The 20,013-nt window shown below is 34.5% G+C and overlaps 1 long non-coding RNA gene across 1 annotated transcript; it reads left to right on the top strand.

The window, feature by feature from the left end:
- Window positions 1–17,271: 17,271 nt before the first annotated feature.
- Window positions 17,272–19,496, top strand: LOC102670165 (uncharacterized). Its single transcript, XR_417534.4, has 3 exons — window positions 17,272–17,682; window positions 18,593–18,668; window positions 19,195–19,496. It is a non-coding gene; the product is annotated as an uncharacterized lncRNA (long non-coding RNA).
- The last annotated feature ends 517 nt before the right edge of the window (window positions 19,497–20,013 follow it).

The raw sequence follows: 20,013 nt of genomic DNA, 5'->3' as shown, positions 1-20,013 counted from the left end.
ACCACCAACCAAGAAAAAATTGTTGCATAGCCTGCAACAATCTCGGTAGATTGTGGTACGATCTTTCCCAGTCGTCGTAGATGCCTTTAATAGCCTTTTGCTTTGCTAACCATGCTTTGTGGTATGTGGTAGTGTATCCTTCAGTTCTTTTGATATGTGTTATCAAGGTTGGCACTGAAGTTGATGGATCATTTTCGATCAAGTTATGGATGCTTTTACTAATTAGCAAATATGACAGTTTTGCACGATCTTGTGAGATTGAAGGATTTGAATAGGGTTCACAAAGATTTCTTATTTCCCACTGCTTGGACTCAAGGATGAATGATGCCCTGCACCTCCAAGCACAACTATCATCATTACAAATGACAATTAGCTTTGTTGGGTTTGATAGATGTGTCTTATCGTTAGCTTCTTTACTCACATGATACAACTACAAAGCATTTTGTACGTCTTGTTTTGTCAGGAAACACATTCCTTTGAAGGAGTTCCCATTGGATGTTGGACTTCCTTCGTCATCCAAGCTATGCCTCTATTCAAAATCTTGAAAATAGGATTCTTTAAAATTTTGCATACACATGGCCTCTATTTATAGCCTCAGTGTCGCACAAAATTGGAGGGAAATTTGAATTTCTATTCAAATTTCACTTGAATTTGAAATTGAATTTGTGGAGCCAAATTTTGGAGCCAAAATTTCACTAATTATGATTAGTGAATTTTAGCTATGGTTCATCCCACTAATCCAAGATTAAGTCCCAGATTCTCCACTAAGTGTGCTTAGGTGTCATGAGACATGTAAAACATGAAGGACATGCACAAAGTGTGACTATATGATGTGGCAATGGGGTGTAGCAAGCAAATGCTCACCTCCCCCTCTAAAATTTAATTGGATTGGGCTTCTCCCAATTAAATTAAATTTATTTCCAACCACACACATCAAATATTCACTTAATGCATGTGAAATTACAAAACTACCCATAATACAAAAACTAGTCTAGGTGCCCTAAAATACAAGGGCTGAAAAATCCTACATTTCTAGGGCACCTTACCTATATTATGGAGTCCTAAATACAAGGCCAAAAAATAATGAAACCTTAATCTAATATGTACAAAGATAAGCGGGCTCATACTTAGCCCATGGGTCCGAAATCTACCCTAAGGCTCATGAGAATCCTAAGGCATTCTCTTGCATCTCTGGCCCAATCTTCTTGGAGTCTTCTATCCAATGCCCTTGCGGGGTAGGATTGCATCATTCACTCCCCCTTGAAAAGGATTTGACCTCAAATCCCGAGGTTTTTGAAACTCTGGGCTTTTTTCCTCAACACCTGTAAAAAGAACAAAAACATATGTATTAGTGGTGTTTGGTATGTTGAAATAAGGTAAGGTCTGAAAACCCATTTCTTGGGCATTTTCCCATGAAGGAACTTGGTTCATCACCAACTCAATGAGTGGTGCTACAAGTATAGAAAAATATGGGATAAACCTTTTGTAAATGTTTGTTAAGTCATGGAAGCCCCAAATTTTTCTTATACTTGGTGAAGTGGGCCACTCATGAATGACCTTTATTCTCTTAGGGTTCATGGGAACCCCTTGATCACTATTTAAAAAATTAAGAAAAGTAATGCAATAAAACATACATTTTTCTGTATTTTCATGTTGATTATTCCTACCAAAAAGTATGACAAACCTAAGGTGTCCCATGTAAGTACCTAAGTTTGTATTGAAACTAAAAATAAGAACAAACCTACCTAATGAGTCCCTATGTACACAAATCATGAAGATGTTGGGTGCACGAGTGATTTTACAAAAGAGGGTTGCACCACTCAAAACATTCATCATACCGCCTATTTTAGGGATTTGATGCCTAATAATACCTATTTTGGGCACCAACAAAGCACAAGGATTTAAGCTATTGCGAACCAAACCCTCATCCAACAACTCCTTTACTTGAGGAATAAACTCAAGCCTAAGAGGTGTGGCAATGCTAACAAGTGTCTTTTCACAAAGGAGAAAATGTGGAGGTTCTCTAAGAGGGGAAATAACTTTAATATTTGTATTTATTTCAAAATTCCTTTCCTTCTTAGCTAACCTCTTGGAGGAGACACTTGCCTCCTTACACTTCTCCTTAACCATTAAAGGTTGTCCTTCTTCTTGTGGGTAGATCTCTTCACTAGATTCTTCCCCTTTTGCTTCTTCATTTTCACTAGAGGAAGGAAAAGTAGTAGCCTCATCTTGGCTACTATAAATGTCTTGGCCCCTCATAATCATGGTTTTCTTGGTTGGGCATTGATAAGTAATGTGTCCTCTTCCAAGACATTTAAAGCACTTTATAAATCTAGTCTTCTCTTGCATACTAGCCTTAAGGGGTTACCTTTCTATTGTCTTCCCCTTATCATCTTTGGGCTTAGAAGTGTCACCCCTAATATGCCTTAACCTTGGCCTTTCTTTGGATAAGAGTGAGAGCCATAAGATTTTGAAGTAGACTTCCTTTTAAGTTGTTGCTCTACCCTTATTTCCCAATCTAAGTTAGCCTCTACATTGTCCTTCCCATGGAAGTATGAGAGGTTAATGTTAGCCTCTTGAGGCTTTCTTTCCTTTTCTCTCATATGGGAGTGAGGTCTAAGATGTGACCTATGCCTTCCTTCATAATAGTCACAAAGTTCTTCACTTAGGCTCTTGCAAGAATTATGACTACTATAGGAGGCATGTTTTTCTTTTCTTAATTCTTTTAGTATTTTCCTTCTTTCTTCTTCCCTTATTTGCCCCCTCTCATCTTGATTTATTTTTACCCTCTCTTTTCCTTTTTCTTTTCTTTCTAGTTTTTCTTTCCATAACTTGAGGGAACTCAACTCATCTAAGATTCTAGATAGAGGGTCATTATGACTAGTACCCTTGCCATTAACACTAGATAAATGATGACTCATGTTGGTTCCTAAGTTGTAGTTCTTTCTTGTTGGGGGTTTGTAAAAAAAGGTAAAAGCTAAGGTTCCAAAAGAACTCAAGATAAGCGAGATAAGAAATAAGAAAGTACTATGCAATAACAAGATAAACTAGGTGTGGCTAGTAAAGAAAATAAACTATGAAAGTAAGCAAGAAATTAAAGTGAAAGAAATGTAAACTAGGTAGATCCTAAGAGTGTTTGTATGACCTCATTTAAGGTTCCCAACAAAACACTCACTATCCTAAGAAAAAATTGCCTAAAATTATTACACACAAATGGAAGTAGGGTGACCTATTGGAGGCTCCCAACTTACTTCCAATGAAAGGCCTTTTTGTTACAAAATTTGAAAGCAATGAAAAGTAAGTTCTCAATTAAAAAAATTAAAAAAAGGTCCTCAATTTTTGGTGATTGTTCTCTCTTTGGTGATTCACTCAATTTGGAGTGCTTCTTAGTCCAATAGCTCCTAAGGTGGTTTTCCCCTTGCTTTTTGACTCAAATTCTTCATGGGATGGCACCAATCCTCCTTTCCAATTCCCTATATGGCAACTCACAAACAAGGAAACAAAGAGACAAGTAATAATCAAAGACCCAAAAAGTGAAATGAAAGCTAAACCAATAGAGTTTTAACAAGACAAATTTTCAGGGATTTTTCAACAATTAAAGCAATGAAAAGCACATAAAAGCAAACTAGGACTCAAAGAGAAACTTAGAATGGCTCTAGAGTAGAGTAAAAAAATCAAAATAAAAAGACTCAAGAAACCTCTAGTTTGGGAACTTTTTTTTCACACTAATTTTCAATTGAAATTTCAGAACTAGGATTGGTATAAAATAGACACCAAATTTTGATCCAAAACAACAAGCACACTTCCCTTTCACTTTTTTTTCCTGGACACTGATTTTTTTGCCAACTTGTGTGATTTTTCTTATTTTTTTCCTTTAATCAAAATCGCTTGGTTCTTTTTTCATAATTTTTTTCCAGATGTCTAGAAAATTCAGTAAAAATTTTAGCTCAAAATACATAGTGACCAATTCCCAGTAATTTATACAAGTTCGTATGTTCAAACTGTTAGCACCAGCGATTTCAACCTAGAAATCAATAGTAGTGTTTATGTTGCTTAAGGCTTGGATAGTTACAATTTGTGTTTGCTTATGCTCAATTATCTTGAATAACACAATTCAAGAGAGCTTAAGACTTATTTTGATTCACAAGTCCAGCCACAACTCAGCACCACAACTCAACTTCATCATATGCATCATGTAGGAAACTTAGAAAACAAAAAAAAGTGTTCAACAACAAGACTACTTCTAGGAATTGATTTAAAACATGTTATGAACTAAATAACATGCATGAATTAGAATCAAAATTCAAAAGATAGGCTAAGAATGACAAGAATACATGAACAAATGTATCTTGAATTCAATCAACAAAATAAAAATTCAACACAAACTTAGAACATAATGTGACAATTACTATGACTAAACATGACTCTAAGACAACATGGATTAAGTGATTTACACTTAGATATTTGTGTTTTTTTCTAATCAATATTTTGGAAGAAAATTTAGATCTAAAGGTTCAGCACAAGAATATTATGAATGAAAAAAGATAGAACCTAAAATCAACACAAAAACATGATTCAAGAGTAGATCTACAAAATTTGAATCATAGAAATGCAAGAACAAGTATAGATCTAAGATTTAATCGGTTTATTTTTTTTTGAATCTACTCTAAACAGAACCAAACCACAAGACAATGGAGGATATATATGGAGAATAAGATGAAGAACAAGGAATTAAAGAGAATTCACCAAACAAAAAGATAGAGGAAGCAAAAGAACATCACCTAGATGAAGATGCTCTTGATACCACATGATGTAGCTCCATTGGAGCTCGTAGGCCTAGGATCTTCTTCATCAATGGATTCCTTTGCTTCTTGGAAGATGAATGGCAGCAGAATGGAGAAGGAAGAGAGAGAGGAGACGCCACTTCAAGGAGAAGATGACTCTAGAAGAAGCTCACCACCATAGGAAGCCATGGATAAAAGCTTGGAGGAAGAAGGAGATGAATGAAGGGAGAGGAAGAGAAGAACACAAAATTTTGTGCTCTAAAAGAGCTCTGAAATCTAAAGTTTAATTTTTAAATGATCAAAGTTAAAAAAATGCACACACATGGCCTCTATTTATAGCCTAAGCGTCACACAAAATTGGAGGAAAATTTGAATTTCTATTCAAATTTCACTTGAATTTGTGGAGCCAAAATTTCACTAATTATGATTAGTTAATTTTAGCTATGGTTCAACCCACTAATCCAAGATCAAGTCCAAGATTCTCCACTAAGTGTGCTTAGGTGTCATGAGACATGTAAAGCATGAAGGATATGCACAAAGTGTGACTATATGATGTGGCAATGGGGTGTAGCAAGCAAATGCTCACCTCCCCCTCTAAAATTTAATTGGATTGGGCTTCTCCCAATTAAATTAAATTTATTTCCAACCACACACATCAAATATTCACTTAATGCATGTGAAATTATAAAACTACCCCTAATACAAAAACTAGTCTAGGTGCCCTAAAATACAAGGGCTGAAAAATCTTACATTTCTAGGGTACCTTACCTATATTATGGAGCCCTAAATACAAGGCCAAAAAATAATGAAACCTTAATCTAATATGTACAAAGATAAGCGGGCTCATATTTAGCCCATGAGCCCGAAATCTACCCTAAGGCTCATGAGAATCCTAAGGCATTCTCTTGCATCTCTGGCCTAATCTTCTTGGAGTCTTCTATCCAATGCCCTTGCAGGGTAGGATTGCATCAGGTACTGATGTGCAAGTGAGGATGATCCTCAGTAGAATCACATGGTTGTGACTCAAAAAATTGGTGGAAAATGGTACAAAAAGAAGTCCGGTAAAAGAAGATGTGTTTGGTTTAAATATAGTTTGTTCTAGTTGGGTTAAAGAAAAAGTGTCTTGGGTTGCATCGTTTAATTGTGAATAATGGGACTGAGGATAATATTATGGTTGAGAAGGTATTGGTTCAGGGTTTGGGGTGGGAACTGTATTGCGGTCGATGTTTGCATACAATTCATAGTATTGAAGAATCTCAGTTTGACGAATAACTAAAATCATACCTTTCAACATTCCACGGCTCACTGCTTGTGGGTATCAGAATAAAATATTGCATACTTGGTCCAATGGTTGAAGATAGAGGCGTTGGAGGATTTTTGTTTTCAAAGGCCTCAAGTGTGAGGCCTCGCTTTGTTTCAAAGAACAAAGGGTTAGGGCTTTGAAAAGTATCTCCTTCATTTGTTTTGATTATTTCACCATCGTAAGGCACTAACCATTTAACAGTTGAGGAAGACATATTGTGTAATAAACAAAGAACAAAGAAACTAGGCATGGCAACGGGGTGAAACAAGGACGGGTATTGCATTTCCCACCCCGCCCCCGACTTGGTAACCGATCCCCGACCTCGACCCCGATCCTCGCCGAGATTAAAAAATACGTACCCATCCCTGTCCCCATTAGGGGTCGGGTTTCCCGCCTCGCCCTGCCCCCGCTAGTATTGATTAAAATTTAAAAAAAAAAGAGAAAAAATATTGTAACTTATTGAAAAAAATGGAAAAAAATGCAGTTACGTAGCAAAAAAACAATAACAAAGCCAAATTAAAATATGGGATCATTATCATAATTTAAAAAATTACTAAAGCAAATCAATCAATTCAATTAGAATCATAAAATTTGGGTATTGCATGAGGAATTAATGACATGCATATTTATTTTCCCCCAAAATACAGTACCATCTAAATATATGTTGTCCCAATAATAAGTAGCATATGATTCTGTTTAGCAAAAAAAGAGATACTAATATACTATGTTGGTTGTCCTTCAACATGTTTCATTCTGTTTAGCATATGATTTTGTTCAACAACTTAAACATGTTTCATTCTTTCAAATTACATAATAAAAAAAGAAACAACTTAAATTATTCAGCAAATAAATGTTAATCATTCCTCCAAATTAGTGACTCCAGCACCCATCATTCCACCTGCATAAAAGAAATAAAAATTAGAACAAAAGCTTATATTATATAATAACAAAAAAATAAAATTTAGAACATTATTTACCTTCATCATTTGAAACTATTTCATTCATTACAGTAGCACATTCATCAACAACTTTATAGCTCATAGAACCTATAAAAATACATTACAAGTATTAATTCTTGAATAAACACAAATATCAATTTAACAACATATATGAATAAAACTTTACCATTATTTTCAGCACTCCACAACCAATTTCTAGCGCACATTAAAGCCTCTAAAGTAGTTCATTGAAGTCGACTACGATGTGGGCTTAATATTTGACCACCCGTGCTAAATGCGGATTTTGAAGCTACGATAGATACCAGAATAGCTAATATATCCTTAGCAATTGCTTGAAGTGTTGGATACTTGACACCATTAAACTTTCACCACATTAAAATATCAAAGTCAACAGCTCTTGGTAAAACCTCTTCTTCTAAATAATGGTCTAACTCTGATTTACCATAAGAACTTCTAGCCCTTTTTTTCCTTATAATAAATCTATCATACTCAGATAATGCATCACCAACAACTTCACTACCAGTAACATCACCAACATTACTACCAAAAGAGTCTTTGTTCATTTTCATTTGGTAATCAGAAACTAAGTCATAACACAATTGTTGAATGCACCTCACTTGAGTAGAAACTAAGTCATAACACAATTGTTGAATGCACCTCACTTGAGTAAAAGAGTCATGTTCATACAACTTTTCATAATAATACTCGAGCAACTCCATCTTGAACCTAGGATCTAAAACAATGGCAACTCCCACCACATTATGAATCACACCCCAATATTTATCAAATTTGATCATCATATTTTTTGCCATTTGTTGAATCATTGGGTTAGGAGAGGTAATCCATTGTTTGATTGCCAAATTAATCTCACATATATTTGGAAAATACAAATTAGCAGTTGGATGTTTAGTAGAAGAAAATAATTTAATGATAGTATTGAACAACTTCAATCTCCCACAAACATCCTTTGCAAATTGCCACTGTAAAGTACTTGGCATACAATTATATTGAGACTCTCATTGCTTTAATCGACAAAATACATCCTCATATCCTATGACAATTTCAAGCATTTTGTAAGTTGAGTTCCATCTAGTTGGACAGTCTAATGCCAAATTCTTAGTATAAGGGATTCTCAACTGTTTAGCCGTTTCCTCAAATTTTTCCTTCCTCTTAGGTGTTGTTGTCCAATATGCCACACCATCTCAAATATTTTCTACACCTTCTTTCACCACTTCCAACGCATCTTTTACTATCAAATTAAGGATGTGAGCACAACAACGCATGTGAAGTAAAGACCCATCCCTAAGCAAACTACCCAAGTGTAATTTACCCTTAATTTTATCAATCATAGCATCATTTGTGGTACAATTATCTAGGGTGATAGTGGAAAATTCTGTGTCAATATTCCAATCCATCAAACAGTCAGTCAATACTTTGCAAAGTTTATCACTTGTATGAGGAGCAGAAACATAAATGAACCTAACATAAAAATAGAGATATAATATAAAAACAACCAAAAAAGAGATATAATATAATCATACTCAATCATTTTATAAAATAAAAGGCCTAATAATATAAAAAGTTCAAATCGTTTTATTACCTCAAAATCTGACTTTGTAAGTTGCAACAACCATCAACGTAATGAGCTGTAATAGCCATATACCCCATCTTCTGACTCGTTGAAGTCCACATGTTTGATGTAATGGTCACTCTTCCATCAAGATTATCCAACAACTTCAAAGTTGTTGCTCGTTCATTCTCATAGATTTTCATTATCTCCTTCTTAATTGTGTTTCTAGTAGGAACCTGAAAAATATCACTATATTTTATTTTATAATATACCAGCTGAAAAAGAGACATTTCATGTCTTTATCTTTATTAAAAATAGTTAAAGAAAATAGTGATAACAATTTTTTTTTTCTGGAAAAATGGTAGTAGTTACATATAACATATGAAAAGTTCATGAAAGAAATAAAAATAGTTATATATCCTAAAGCCAAGGTTGGAGGGGTTTTGCTAGCGAACCTGAAACACAGGTTGGAGGGCAGCAGAGTATCTCCTAAAGCCAAGGTGATCCACAATTGATAGTGGATACTCATGCATAATAATTGCTTTTGCTAGTTCTTCCCTTGCACATTCTGCATCGTAGGTTCCCGCACTGAACTCTTGCTTTCCTTGCATGACCTTAGGTGTAAGAAATGTTTGGCCCTTCATCCCTTTCATATAAATATTATACTGAACAAAAATCTCATTATGCTGCCACAAATGCTTGGTTCCATTTTTTGATTTTCCACCAAGAAGTTTCTTACAATACTTGCATTCAGCCTTGTCCAAACCATTGACTTTAATTTTTTTAAACTGTTGCCAAATCTTACTTTTCAGCCTACATATTCCTCCTTGTGCCTCCATATTATTAACTTCATCTTCATGAGTGAAGGAGTATGATCAACATTAATAGGTGAAGGAGAAGGTGCAAGATCAACTTGAATAGGTGAAAGAGTTTGATCAATTGGTGAAGGTGAATGAGACTCATTAATTGGTGAAGGAATAGGGTAAATTCCTTATGGTGAAAAACTAATATCTTCCATTACTTTCCTGGAAATAGAAAAAACACTAATATCATAAAAAGTTTTTCCCAAACAAGTAGTATGATAAATGCTGAAAGTAGAATGATAAACAAGTAGATTTTTTAATTATACACTAGAATGAAAAAATCTGAATTAAACTCCTTTGTTTGTAAAATCAGCATGGCAGTAAACTATATGCAGTAAACTAATTATTTAAAAAATCAAGGCAATACATTCATTGGTAATCAATTTAAAAAATAATACAAAAAATACTGAAAAAACTTAGAAATATTTCTTACTAATCGCACCTGGTCCTATTAATGGTACCATATAACAAAGATATAAATATGATTAATTACATGTGGGGTGCTACTGTATGTATGATGATGATCAGTGGCGTGCTGGGTTTTTGGTTTGTATGGGTTTTATTGTAAAACGTGCCACGTGGGACTGGAAACATTTCACGGCTTGTGACTTAGCTTCCAATACTTTTTATCATCAATAGTATATTTTGCTTTGCCTTTAAAAAAATTACACGTGGTTATACAAAATTAAACAAAAATTAGATGGTACAACAGAATGCTTCAAGGCTCATTTTGTAGCCAAAGATACACTCAACAATTTGATTTTTATTATAATGAATTTTAGCTAGCCCTATTATTCGTCATACTTTTAGCCATATTTAGTATGAGGGAGTGAATCAACCAACTATTTTAATTTGCTTGCCCTGTGGCTTTCAGTAAAGGAAGAAAAATAGTTCTCTTGGCTGCTAAAATTATATGTTTCTAAGATCGTAGCTCTGTTTTGTTTTTTTTTTCTTCATGTACAAAAAAATAAAATAAAAATCTTAAGTGTGTTACACAAAGTGCGTACTCCTCTTAAATCTTAATGGGTAATATTTTTTTCTATGAAGATATTATAGACTATTTTTTCTCACTAAAAATATTTAAATTTGTTTCTAACTAAGTTCATAGTTGGATTAAACTTAAGTTTGTAAATTGAAATTGTAAAAATAAATCAAGTTTTGATTTTATAAAATTGAGTTTCAGAAATTTTTTTAATATACAACATACTTGCAAAGTAACCAAACATTCATGAAAGGGAATTTAGAAAACCAAAAATCAAACATAACCTTAAACAATAACCAAAACTAAATCTCATAAAAGCTGAGAATCACTTCAAACAAAACAGAAAAATGGTACAAAGACATTTCCGAAAGCAACTCATAATTAATTGATTCTGATCCACAATAAAACATAAGAAGCCAATGAAATAAAATTTCATAAGCTGCAGACATATTTTGAGGCAAATCCACACAATATTCATATCAATAGCACTCAAGTTTCAAGCTTATGAACATCAAACAAGATTTTACCAATTAATTAGTTGAAGTAGTGGCTAGTATGTTTCAGAGTTGTTGTCACCCAAGGTATCCTCTATAATTAGATCAAATTTGCTTTTATAAAAAATTACTGCAGCCAACAATATCCACGATAAAAAGAATAGAATGGCCTAGAATAGTCTCATACATTTATCAAGCTACAACACTCAGACTAACGATTGCAATTTGCCCTTCTTTATACAAGTTAATATTACCCAAGGACAATCGAAAACCTCATCCCACACATAGCAGTCGTATAGTTTGAGCCAAATAGGAACTTTTAGATGAGACATGGAAAGGGAATATACAAGTTCACCAAGCATAAGGATAGTGGTAGAGCTGAAAATTTTTTTTTGCTATTATTTATTAACAATCCCTACAGAGGGGTGATACTTATAAACAAAGAAAGTTCCACGATGAGTAGTTAACTAGAACTTGAACAATATATTCAAAAACAAGGAAAGAATTCACTGGGAGAGACTCCCGTGCATGTCAAACTTGCCTCGAGCACATGCCAAAAAGGATGATAGATCCAGGATACCCTTTTGCCTTCCTTCCACCTTCCTTTATATTTCTGTTGAACAAAGCTCAAATAGAACAAAGTTGCCATCATGGATTTGAAAAAGAAAAGAAAGTGGGCAGAGTAAAGTGTTCAAAGGAACCAAGTCAAAAGGAGATAAAATTATCCAAAGCAATGCCATGGATGGTTAAGAGAGAGAGAGAGAGAGAGAGAGAGAGAGAAATCTTGGTGTCCTCGTCTAGGGCGAAATTGAGATCGGAGAGGAGATCGAAGTACAAGAGTGGTAGAGTGAGGACTGAGGAGCTACAGCGGCACAAATTAGTGAATTTGTGAGAGACAGAGAGAGGTAGGTAGATTGAGGACTGAGGAGCTGCAGTGGCGCAAATTAGGTTTTAGGAGTTAGGTTTTCCAAATTGGCACCTTTTCTTCCTCTATAATTTCTGGGGGGTCGGGTTCGGGGCGGATATCAGTAATCCCATACCCGCCCTTGCCATCACCCTTGTTTCGGGTTATCGGGGGAAAACCCGAATCTGACCCCAAACCCGGTCAACGCGATTTTTATCTGTCAAAGTCGGGGCAGGTTCGATTCGGTTCCCACAGGGTTGGATTCCGCTGCCATGCCTAAAAGAAAAAAATGTCACTGGGTTGTGTTTGCAAACTTGGAAGAAAGAAAAAGAGAAAGGAAGTGTTTTGTGAATGTGTTAAACAAAGGTGGATATGAGTTCTATATATATATATATATATATATATATATATATATATATATATATATATATATATATATAGGGGTCAAGGTTAAGAAATTATGACTTAGGGTTAGGGTAAAGGTTAGGGTTTGGAGCATTGGGTTCCTTAACGTGAGTAGATAACTATCTAAAATAAATTAGATTCCCTAACCTCAATAGATAAGGGTTTGAAATAAATTAGATATGTGAGTGAAGGAAAAAGAAAAGCATAAGTAACATAAGAGAAAATAAGGTTTGTCTCCTCTTAAGTGTACGATTCGGGTTAGGGTTAAGGGTTTAGGAACTAAGGTAAGGGTTGGGGTTTGGAGCATTGGATTCCCTGGCGTGAATAGATGAGAGCCTGAAATAAATTGGATTCCCCGACGTGAGTAGATAAGGGTCTAAATACATTGGATTCCCTGACGTGAGTAGATAAGGGTATGAAATACATTGGATTCCTTGATGTGAGTAAATAAGGGTCTGAAATAAATTGGACCTGTGAGTGAAAGAAAAAGAAAAGTGCAAGTAACATCAAAGAAAATAGGGTCTGTCTCCTCTTAAGTGTAGGGTCTAGGTTAGGGTTAAGGGTTTACAACCTAGGGTAAGGGTTAGGTTTTGGAGCATAGGATTCCCTGGCGTGAATAGACGACGATATGAAATACATTGGATTCCCTAGCATGAGTAGATAAAGGTCTAAAATACATTGGATTCCCTGACGTGAGTAGATAAGGGTCGGAAATAAATTGGATCTGTGAGTGAGAGAAAAAGAAGAGCAAAAGTAACATAAGAGAAAACAGGGTTTGTCTCCTCAAAAGTGTAGGGCCTAGGCTAGGGTTAAGGGTTTATGACCTAGGGTAAGGGTTAGGGTTTGAACCATTGGATTCCCTGGTGTAAATAGTTGAGGGTTTGAAATAAATTGGATTCCTTGATGTGGGTAGATAAGGGTCTGAAATACATTGGATTCCTTGATGTGAGTAGATAAGGATCTGAAATACATTGGATTCCCTGACATGAATAGATAAGGTAAGGGTCTAAAATACATTGAATTCCTTAACATGAGTAGATAAGGGTCTAAAATAAATTGGACCCGTGAGTGAGAGAAAAGAAGAGCACAAGTAACATTAGAGAAAGTAGGGTCTATCTCCTTTTAAGTGTAGGGTTTGGGTTAGGGTTAAGGGTTTACGACCTAAGGTATGGGTTAGGGTTTGGAGCATTGGATTCCTTGGCATGAATAGATGAAGGTTTGAAATAAATTGGGTTCCATGACATGAGTATATAAGGATTTGAAATACATTGGATTCCCTAACGTGAGTAGATAAGGGTTTGAAACACATTGGATTTCGTAACGTGAGTGGATAAGGGTATGAAATACATTGGACCTTGTGAATAAGAGAAAAAGAAGAGCACAAGTAATGTAAGAGAAAACAGGGTATGTCTCCTCTTAAGTGTAGGGTTCGAGTTAGGGCTGAAATACATTGGATTCCTTGGCGTGAATAGATGAGGGTCTGAAATAAATTGGATTCCCTGACATGAGTTGATAAGGGTCTAAAATAAATTGGATTCCTTAACATGAGACAAAAAAACTACATGAACCAAGTGGCCAAAAACAAGAAAAAATTGCTAATAGTTGAACATTCCAATTCATAAGGACAACTTTGGGCACTTAGATCTTTATATGTATCAGGTGTTTTGGTTAAAATAATGTTTCATTCATATAGTTTTCATGTCAATAAAGCCATTAATTCAACTTTGGGGTCTTGATTCAACCCTCAAATGGATAAACCATGTGGCCAAAAACAACAAAAAATTGATTTCCATCCATGAAGAGAACTTTTGTCACTTACATTCCGTTAATTGCTATTCATGAGCTTTAATTGCATTAAAAATAGGAGAAAGAGTAGCAATGTACCTCTAATTTATGGTTTCTTTTGCGAAATTTGTAAATAATTTATTCTTGTGTGAATTTATACGGTGGAAACTCCATTTTTTGTTGACTATTGTTGGACCTAATTGGGTTTTTAAGCTAAAGAAGAGAAGAAGTTGAAATGCTGCTGAAGGGCTCACTCAGTGAGCCAGATTGGCTAAGCGAGGCTCATCTGCTTAGCGAGGAAGCCAGCTCGCTAAGCGAACACAAAACCCTAGAGGATGTTAAGTCAGAGTGCAGTAATCTAGTATGTATTGTATCTTGTGCATAGTGCAGCTCCCTTAGGATGTGTTTATGGAGGAATCAAGAACAAAAACTAAGAGAGTTAGGCTTTTTCATGTGAGGAATCCTAGTCTGAGTAAATTGATGGTGCAAGAACATTAGAGTAATATTGAATAGAGAAAAACCTTTTAGTACGACAAGAGAAAGTTCAGTAGAATACTCCCCGACGCTTTTATTTTGATATTTATTCCATTCTACAGCTTTGTGTTTATTTTGTCATTTGTTTAAGTTTAGAAGAATTAATCAAAGAAAATCGAACCATGAATGTGTTTCTCTACTTTTATTACCAAAGTTGAAAATGTTTACACACTGAATATACGACATCTAAGTAAAACAAATTCCATGTGGACACGATACTTAGACTTATCGTTTTAATTACTATTTGTGCAAATTGATATATTTGTCATTCGGTTAACACATTCTTATTTGTATAAGTTTTTTTGCTTAAAATAATGTTTCATTCCCATACTTTTCATGTCAATAAACCCATTAAGATAAATTTCCTTTTGGGCCTTTATTCGGCACTCAAACGACAAATGAAGTGGCAAAAGATAAGAAAAATTACTAAGACTTCAAGATATGAATCCATGAGGACAACTTTGGGCACTTAGATTTTTATTTTTATCAGGTGTTTTGGTTAAAATAATGATTCATTCTCATAGTTTTCATGTTAATAAAACCATTAATTCAACTTTCAGGTCTCGATTTGACCCTCAAACACAATAACCAAGTGGCCAAAAAACAATAAAAATTTCTAATAGTTGAACATTTGAATCCATGAGGACAAGTTTTGACACTTAGATTTTAATTTGTATCAACTATTTTTGTTAAAATAATGTTTCATTACCTTAGTTTTGATGTCAGCAAAGCCATTAACACATTTTCGGGTATCGATTTGGCTCTTAAATGCATTCAACAAATAGGGAAAAATGAAGAAAAAACTGCAAACACTTGAAGATTTCAATCAATACTTCAAACTTTTGGCATTAAAACATAGATGATGACAACTCAAAAATAAAAAAATGAAAAACATATGATTCCTACAAATCATTAAATAATAAAATAGCAATCAAATAAATTGGGTTTTTTTTTCTTCATAACTCGATTCAAGGTTCATTATGTGAGTGAGGTATTGATCCAAACCCTCAAAACTAAAAGAGCTAGCAGAAATTGGTGGTGGATGTGCACATGTTTATTTGGGAAGGTCTGTAGTACTAATATACAACTCCAGGCATGTGAGCTTGGAGATGTTTGCGAACATGGAAAACATAGTCTTCATCATCGTGCAACATGCATGTCGTGTACTTGCCACAATCACCGAATGAGTTGTGTTATTGTTAGATTTTTCCTATAGATACATTGCATGTATTACCATCATATACATTAACTCACAGACTCACTTTCTCTGGTTCTCATATATCCCTATTTAAGTTCTTCTCGATGTTAACACCAAAGCCTAAACAATTACATCTACAACCGATCCTCTTCTTTGGAGACAACACCTTCATAGATTTAGAGAAGTAAGTAATACATTCTATTTAATTGAATGTTAATTATGTTATAAATTAGAAATGATGTTGTTGTTATTATTTTCATTTCTTTAGGTAACAAATGATGTAATCTAGTCATATGCTCAAGCAATGCCCTCTCCAGATCCCAAAATTGAACCTTTGTTGGTTCAAGCTAGGTTTTTAGATGTTGCAAAACTCAAACAAGTTAAAATCAACGATGCTTTTGTGATTGCTTTGGTTGAAAGGTAGAGACATGAGTCACACACGTTTCATCTTCCTGTTGATGAATGCACAATCACCTTGGAAGATGTATCTTCCTGTTGGTGAATGCATAATCACCTTGGAAGATGTTGCTCTACAATTAGGTTTACACATTGATGGTAGACCAATTACTGGCCGAACATATTATGATTGGGAACAAATGTGTGCAAAATATATAGGTGTTGTTCCCCTAGAGAATTCACTAGTGGGATCAACACTTAAACTAAAGTGGTTAAAAGAACACATGCTGACTCTCCCAGCAGAACCCATACCACAAAAACTAGCAGACCATCGTAGGGCATACCTTTTAGGGCTCATTTGTGGGTTGTTGATGCCAGGCAAGTCAGCGGATAGAGTTCACTTGATGTATCTACCCTTGTCAGGAGATTTTGATCGGGCTGACCGGTACAATTGGGGTTCGGCATGTTTAGCACATTTGTACAGAGAAATGTGTAGGGCTATTTATCCCATATCCAAAAAATGGGAGGATGTACATTGTTGTTACAGTCTTGGGCATGGTATCGCATGTCGTTCATTCAAGCAAAGGTCGAGCGCCAGCCATCATATCCACTTGTAAATAGGTAAATGAAAAATTATAACTCAAACAAAGCTAATTTTTCAGTAATGTATTTGATATTAACATATCACATTAACCTAGATGGAGAAGTAGAGGCCTACAACTTTCTGGAATCCCATGCTGTGATGTCATCAACTACAAGTCAAGATTTGACAACATACGTAACGAGGAGATTGAACCCTTTTTTTTATTTTTTTATTCAAACGTCAATTTTATTGTTTTTAAAATTACTAATGCCAATTAATATTTCAATTCCACTAGATGCCTTACAGAAGTTTTGAATCATTTCTACCAGAAAATGCATACAAAGATTCCAAAATATAGAATGCTTGAGTACCTTTAATCTATTTTCCAGTGGTAATATGATATCAAACTGACAAGGTCATGCTCCAATTTGGACTTTGTCAAGATATACTAGATCCATCGCATAATCTTGACAAAGTCAATTATACTGACATGAGAGGCCATAGTGACACAAATTGGGCAGAGAAACATCAACGACAGATTGAAATTTGAAAGGACATACACAAATATGTGTTAATCGGCCAACCAATCATCTATCATGATACAAACAAGGCCCTGACATTGGCTGTCAGGGACACGTGTCAAGCTGTGGTTGTTTCAATTCCCGCCCAAAAATGTCACCTCATGCTACAGTGTCAAACCCGTAATTAATTCCAATTCTCTCTCCACCGTTTCCCATTCTCATTCTCTCTTTTTTTTTCCTACCACCGTTCTCTCTACTTCACTCTCTCCACCCTTTCTCATTCTCATTCTCTCTTTCATTCTCTTTTTTTTTCCTACCACCATTCGAAGACGATGCCTTGGTGCTGTTGTTCTCCAAATGCAGGACGGAAATGACGGAGATGCCGAACGAAAAACTCAAAGGTTATGTTTCGTTTTCCCTCTCTATGTGCTTTTTTTCGATTTTTTTTCACAGCATGTTCATTGTTTCTTTTAAAGCTATCATTTTTATCTCAAAAAGCTTCGATTTTTATCTCCAAACTCTATGAATGTGCTTCGTTTTCCCTCTCCATGTGCTTTTTTTCGATTTTTTTCACATGTTCATTGTTTCTTCTAAAGCTACCATTTTTATCTCAAAAAGCTTCGATTTTTATCTCCAAACTCCATGAATGTGCTTCGGTTTCCCTCTCCATGTGCTTTTTTTCGATTTTTTTCACAGCATGTTCATTGTTTCTTCTAAAGCTACCATTTTTATCTCAAAAAGCTTCGATTTTTATCTCCAAACTCCATGAATGTGCTTCGTTTTTTTGCTTTCTTTGTCAAAGGTTAAACATTTGTGATGTATCTCATTTCTCCAAAAAGCTTCGATTTTGTATGCGTTTTTTTTTTTCCGATTTTTTGTTTTTTCACTGCATGTTCATTGTTTCTTCTAAAGCTATCATTTTTATCTCAAAGCTTCGATTTTTATCTCCAAACTCCATGAACACAAGTTCGTTTTCTTGCTTTATCTCAAAAAACTTCGATTTTTGCCTTTATCCCTCTTGATGTGGTTTTGATGTGCTTCGTTTTCCCTCCCCGTCTTCTTCTACGTTTTCTTTTTTTACCTCTATTTGTATTTGTATGCGTTTTTTTTTTGGTTTTTTGTTTTTTCATTGCATGTTCATTGTTTCTTCTAAAGTTGTCATTTTTATCTCAAAAAGTTTCGATTTTTATCTCCAAACTCTATCAACACAGGTTCGTTTTCTTGCTTTCTCTATCAAAGGTTAAATATTTTTGTGTTCCTGAGCCTTCTTTGACGTTGCTTTCTCTTCATTTTCATGCATTTTGGGTTCAGATCTGTAGCATTGAGTATCTTTGTGACCGACAACAATAACGAAGACAACAAATAGTCTCTGGCATTTGGAGGACAGGTTTGTGATGTATTTCATTTCTCCTTTTGATTTCTGGGTTCTGTTTGTACAAAAGATTATTTTTTTGTGTTCCTCAATCTTATTTGACCGTGGTTGAGTATTCTTCTTCCTTTGCAAGACAAAAGCCACAGATCATGGTATGTTGGATAGATTACAAGTTCGTTTTCCCTCCCCGTCTTCTTCTGTGTTTTCTTTTTACCTCTTTTGGCATTTGTATGCGTTTTTTATTTCGGTTTTTTGTTTTTTCACTACATGTTCATTGTTTCTTCTAAAGCTACGATTTTTTTCTCCAAAAAGCTTTGATTTTTGGGTTCTGATAGTACAAAATATTGATTTTTTTTTCTCAGTCTTATTTGACTGTAGTTGAGTATTGTTCTTCCTTTGCATTTCGTGTTTCTTTTGTTCTGCCTTTGTTTTGTTTTGTTGTTCTCGCAGTGAAAAAGATTTAATTTTTTGTTGTTCCTGAACCATGTTGACCTTTTTGGTGTTCTTGAACATTTTTCACCATGCTTCATTTTCTTTGCAGGAGAAAGCTTCGTTTTCTTTGCTCACAATGCTGATGTGGACCGTGCTTACGTTTGGCAATGTCAAGAGCCTTCATTTCCGCCCAGAAACATCGGTGTCAACCTCCATTTATTATTTTTACTAATTAATTAATTAATATTAATACTTTTTATTAATTTTAATTTTATTGTGCATTTAATTCTTTTTGTCTTTTGTGTTGCTTTTGCTCCGGATGTGTTTATTCATTTATTTCCATTGTAAATGTAAATATGTAACAATTAATTATTTGTATTCTATTCCCAAGACGTTTGCCTTTCCAATGCATTTTTCTGTTCCTAAGACTTGGCTTTCCAATGCGTTTTTCTTTGTCTTTCCAATGCGTTTTTATGTTCCCAAGACTTGCCTTTTCAATGCGCTTTCCTGTCATGGTGCTTTTAGTCATTATTATAATAAATTAATAATTTTAAAATTTAAATGTTAACATAACATTAATGTTTGAAACGAATAATGAATAAATAATTAATAAATATAATTTAAAAATATAGAAGATTAAAATTAAACTTTTAAAATTTAATTTATTCACATAAAACAAATAATTAAAATGACAAAAAATTTCGACAAGACATTCCTGTTGAGTGGAGGCACTGAGACCTCACACCATTTTTATAAAATATATTATATTATTATGTGTTAGTCACTCTTATCATTTTAATCATAAGCCTTCATTGTACCTATTTTTGTTTTCTCTTTCTCCTTTATTCATCATCAAAATAAATCAAATTCGTCAATGTCAATTAACATTTATTATTTTTCTTTTCAAATTAATAGATACTTAAAAATC

The sequence above is a fragment of the Glycine max genome, chromosome 13 (genome assembly GCF_000004515.6).
Source record: "Glycine max cultivar Williams 82 chromosome 13, Glycine_max_v4.0, whole genome shotgun sequence".
In the NCBI taxonomy this organism is placed as follows: Eukaryota; Viridiplantae; Streptophyta; class Magnoliopsida; order Fabales; family Fabaceae; genus Glycine; species Glycine max.
This window is presented reverse-complemented; position numbering and strand designations above follow the sequence as displayed.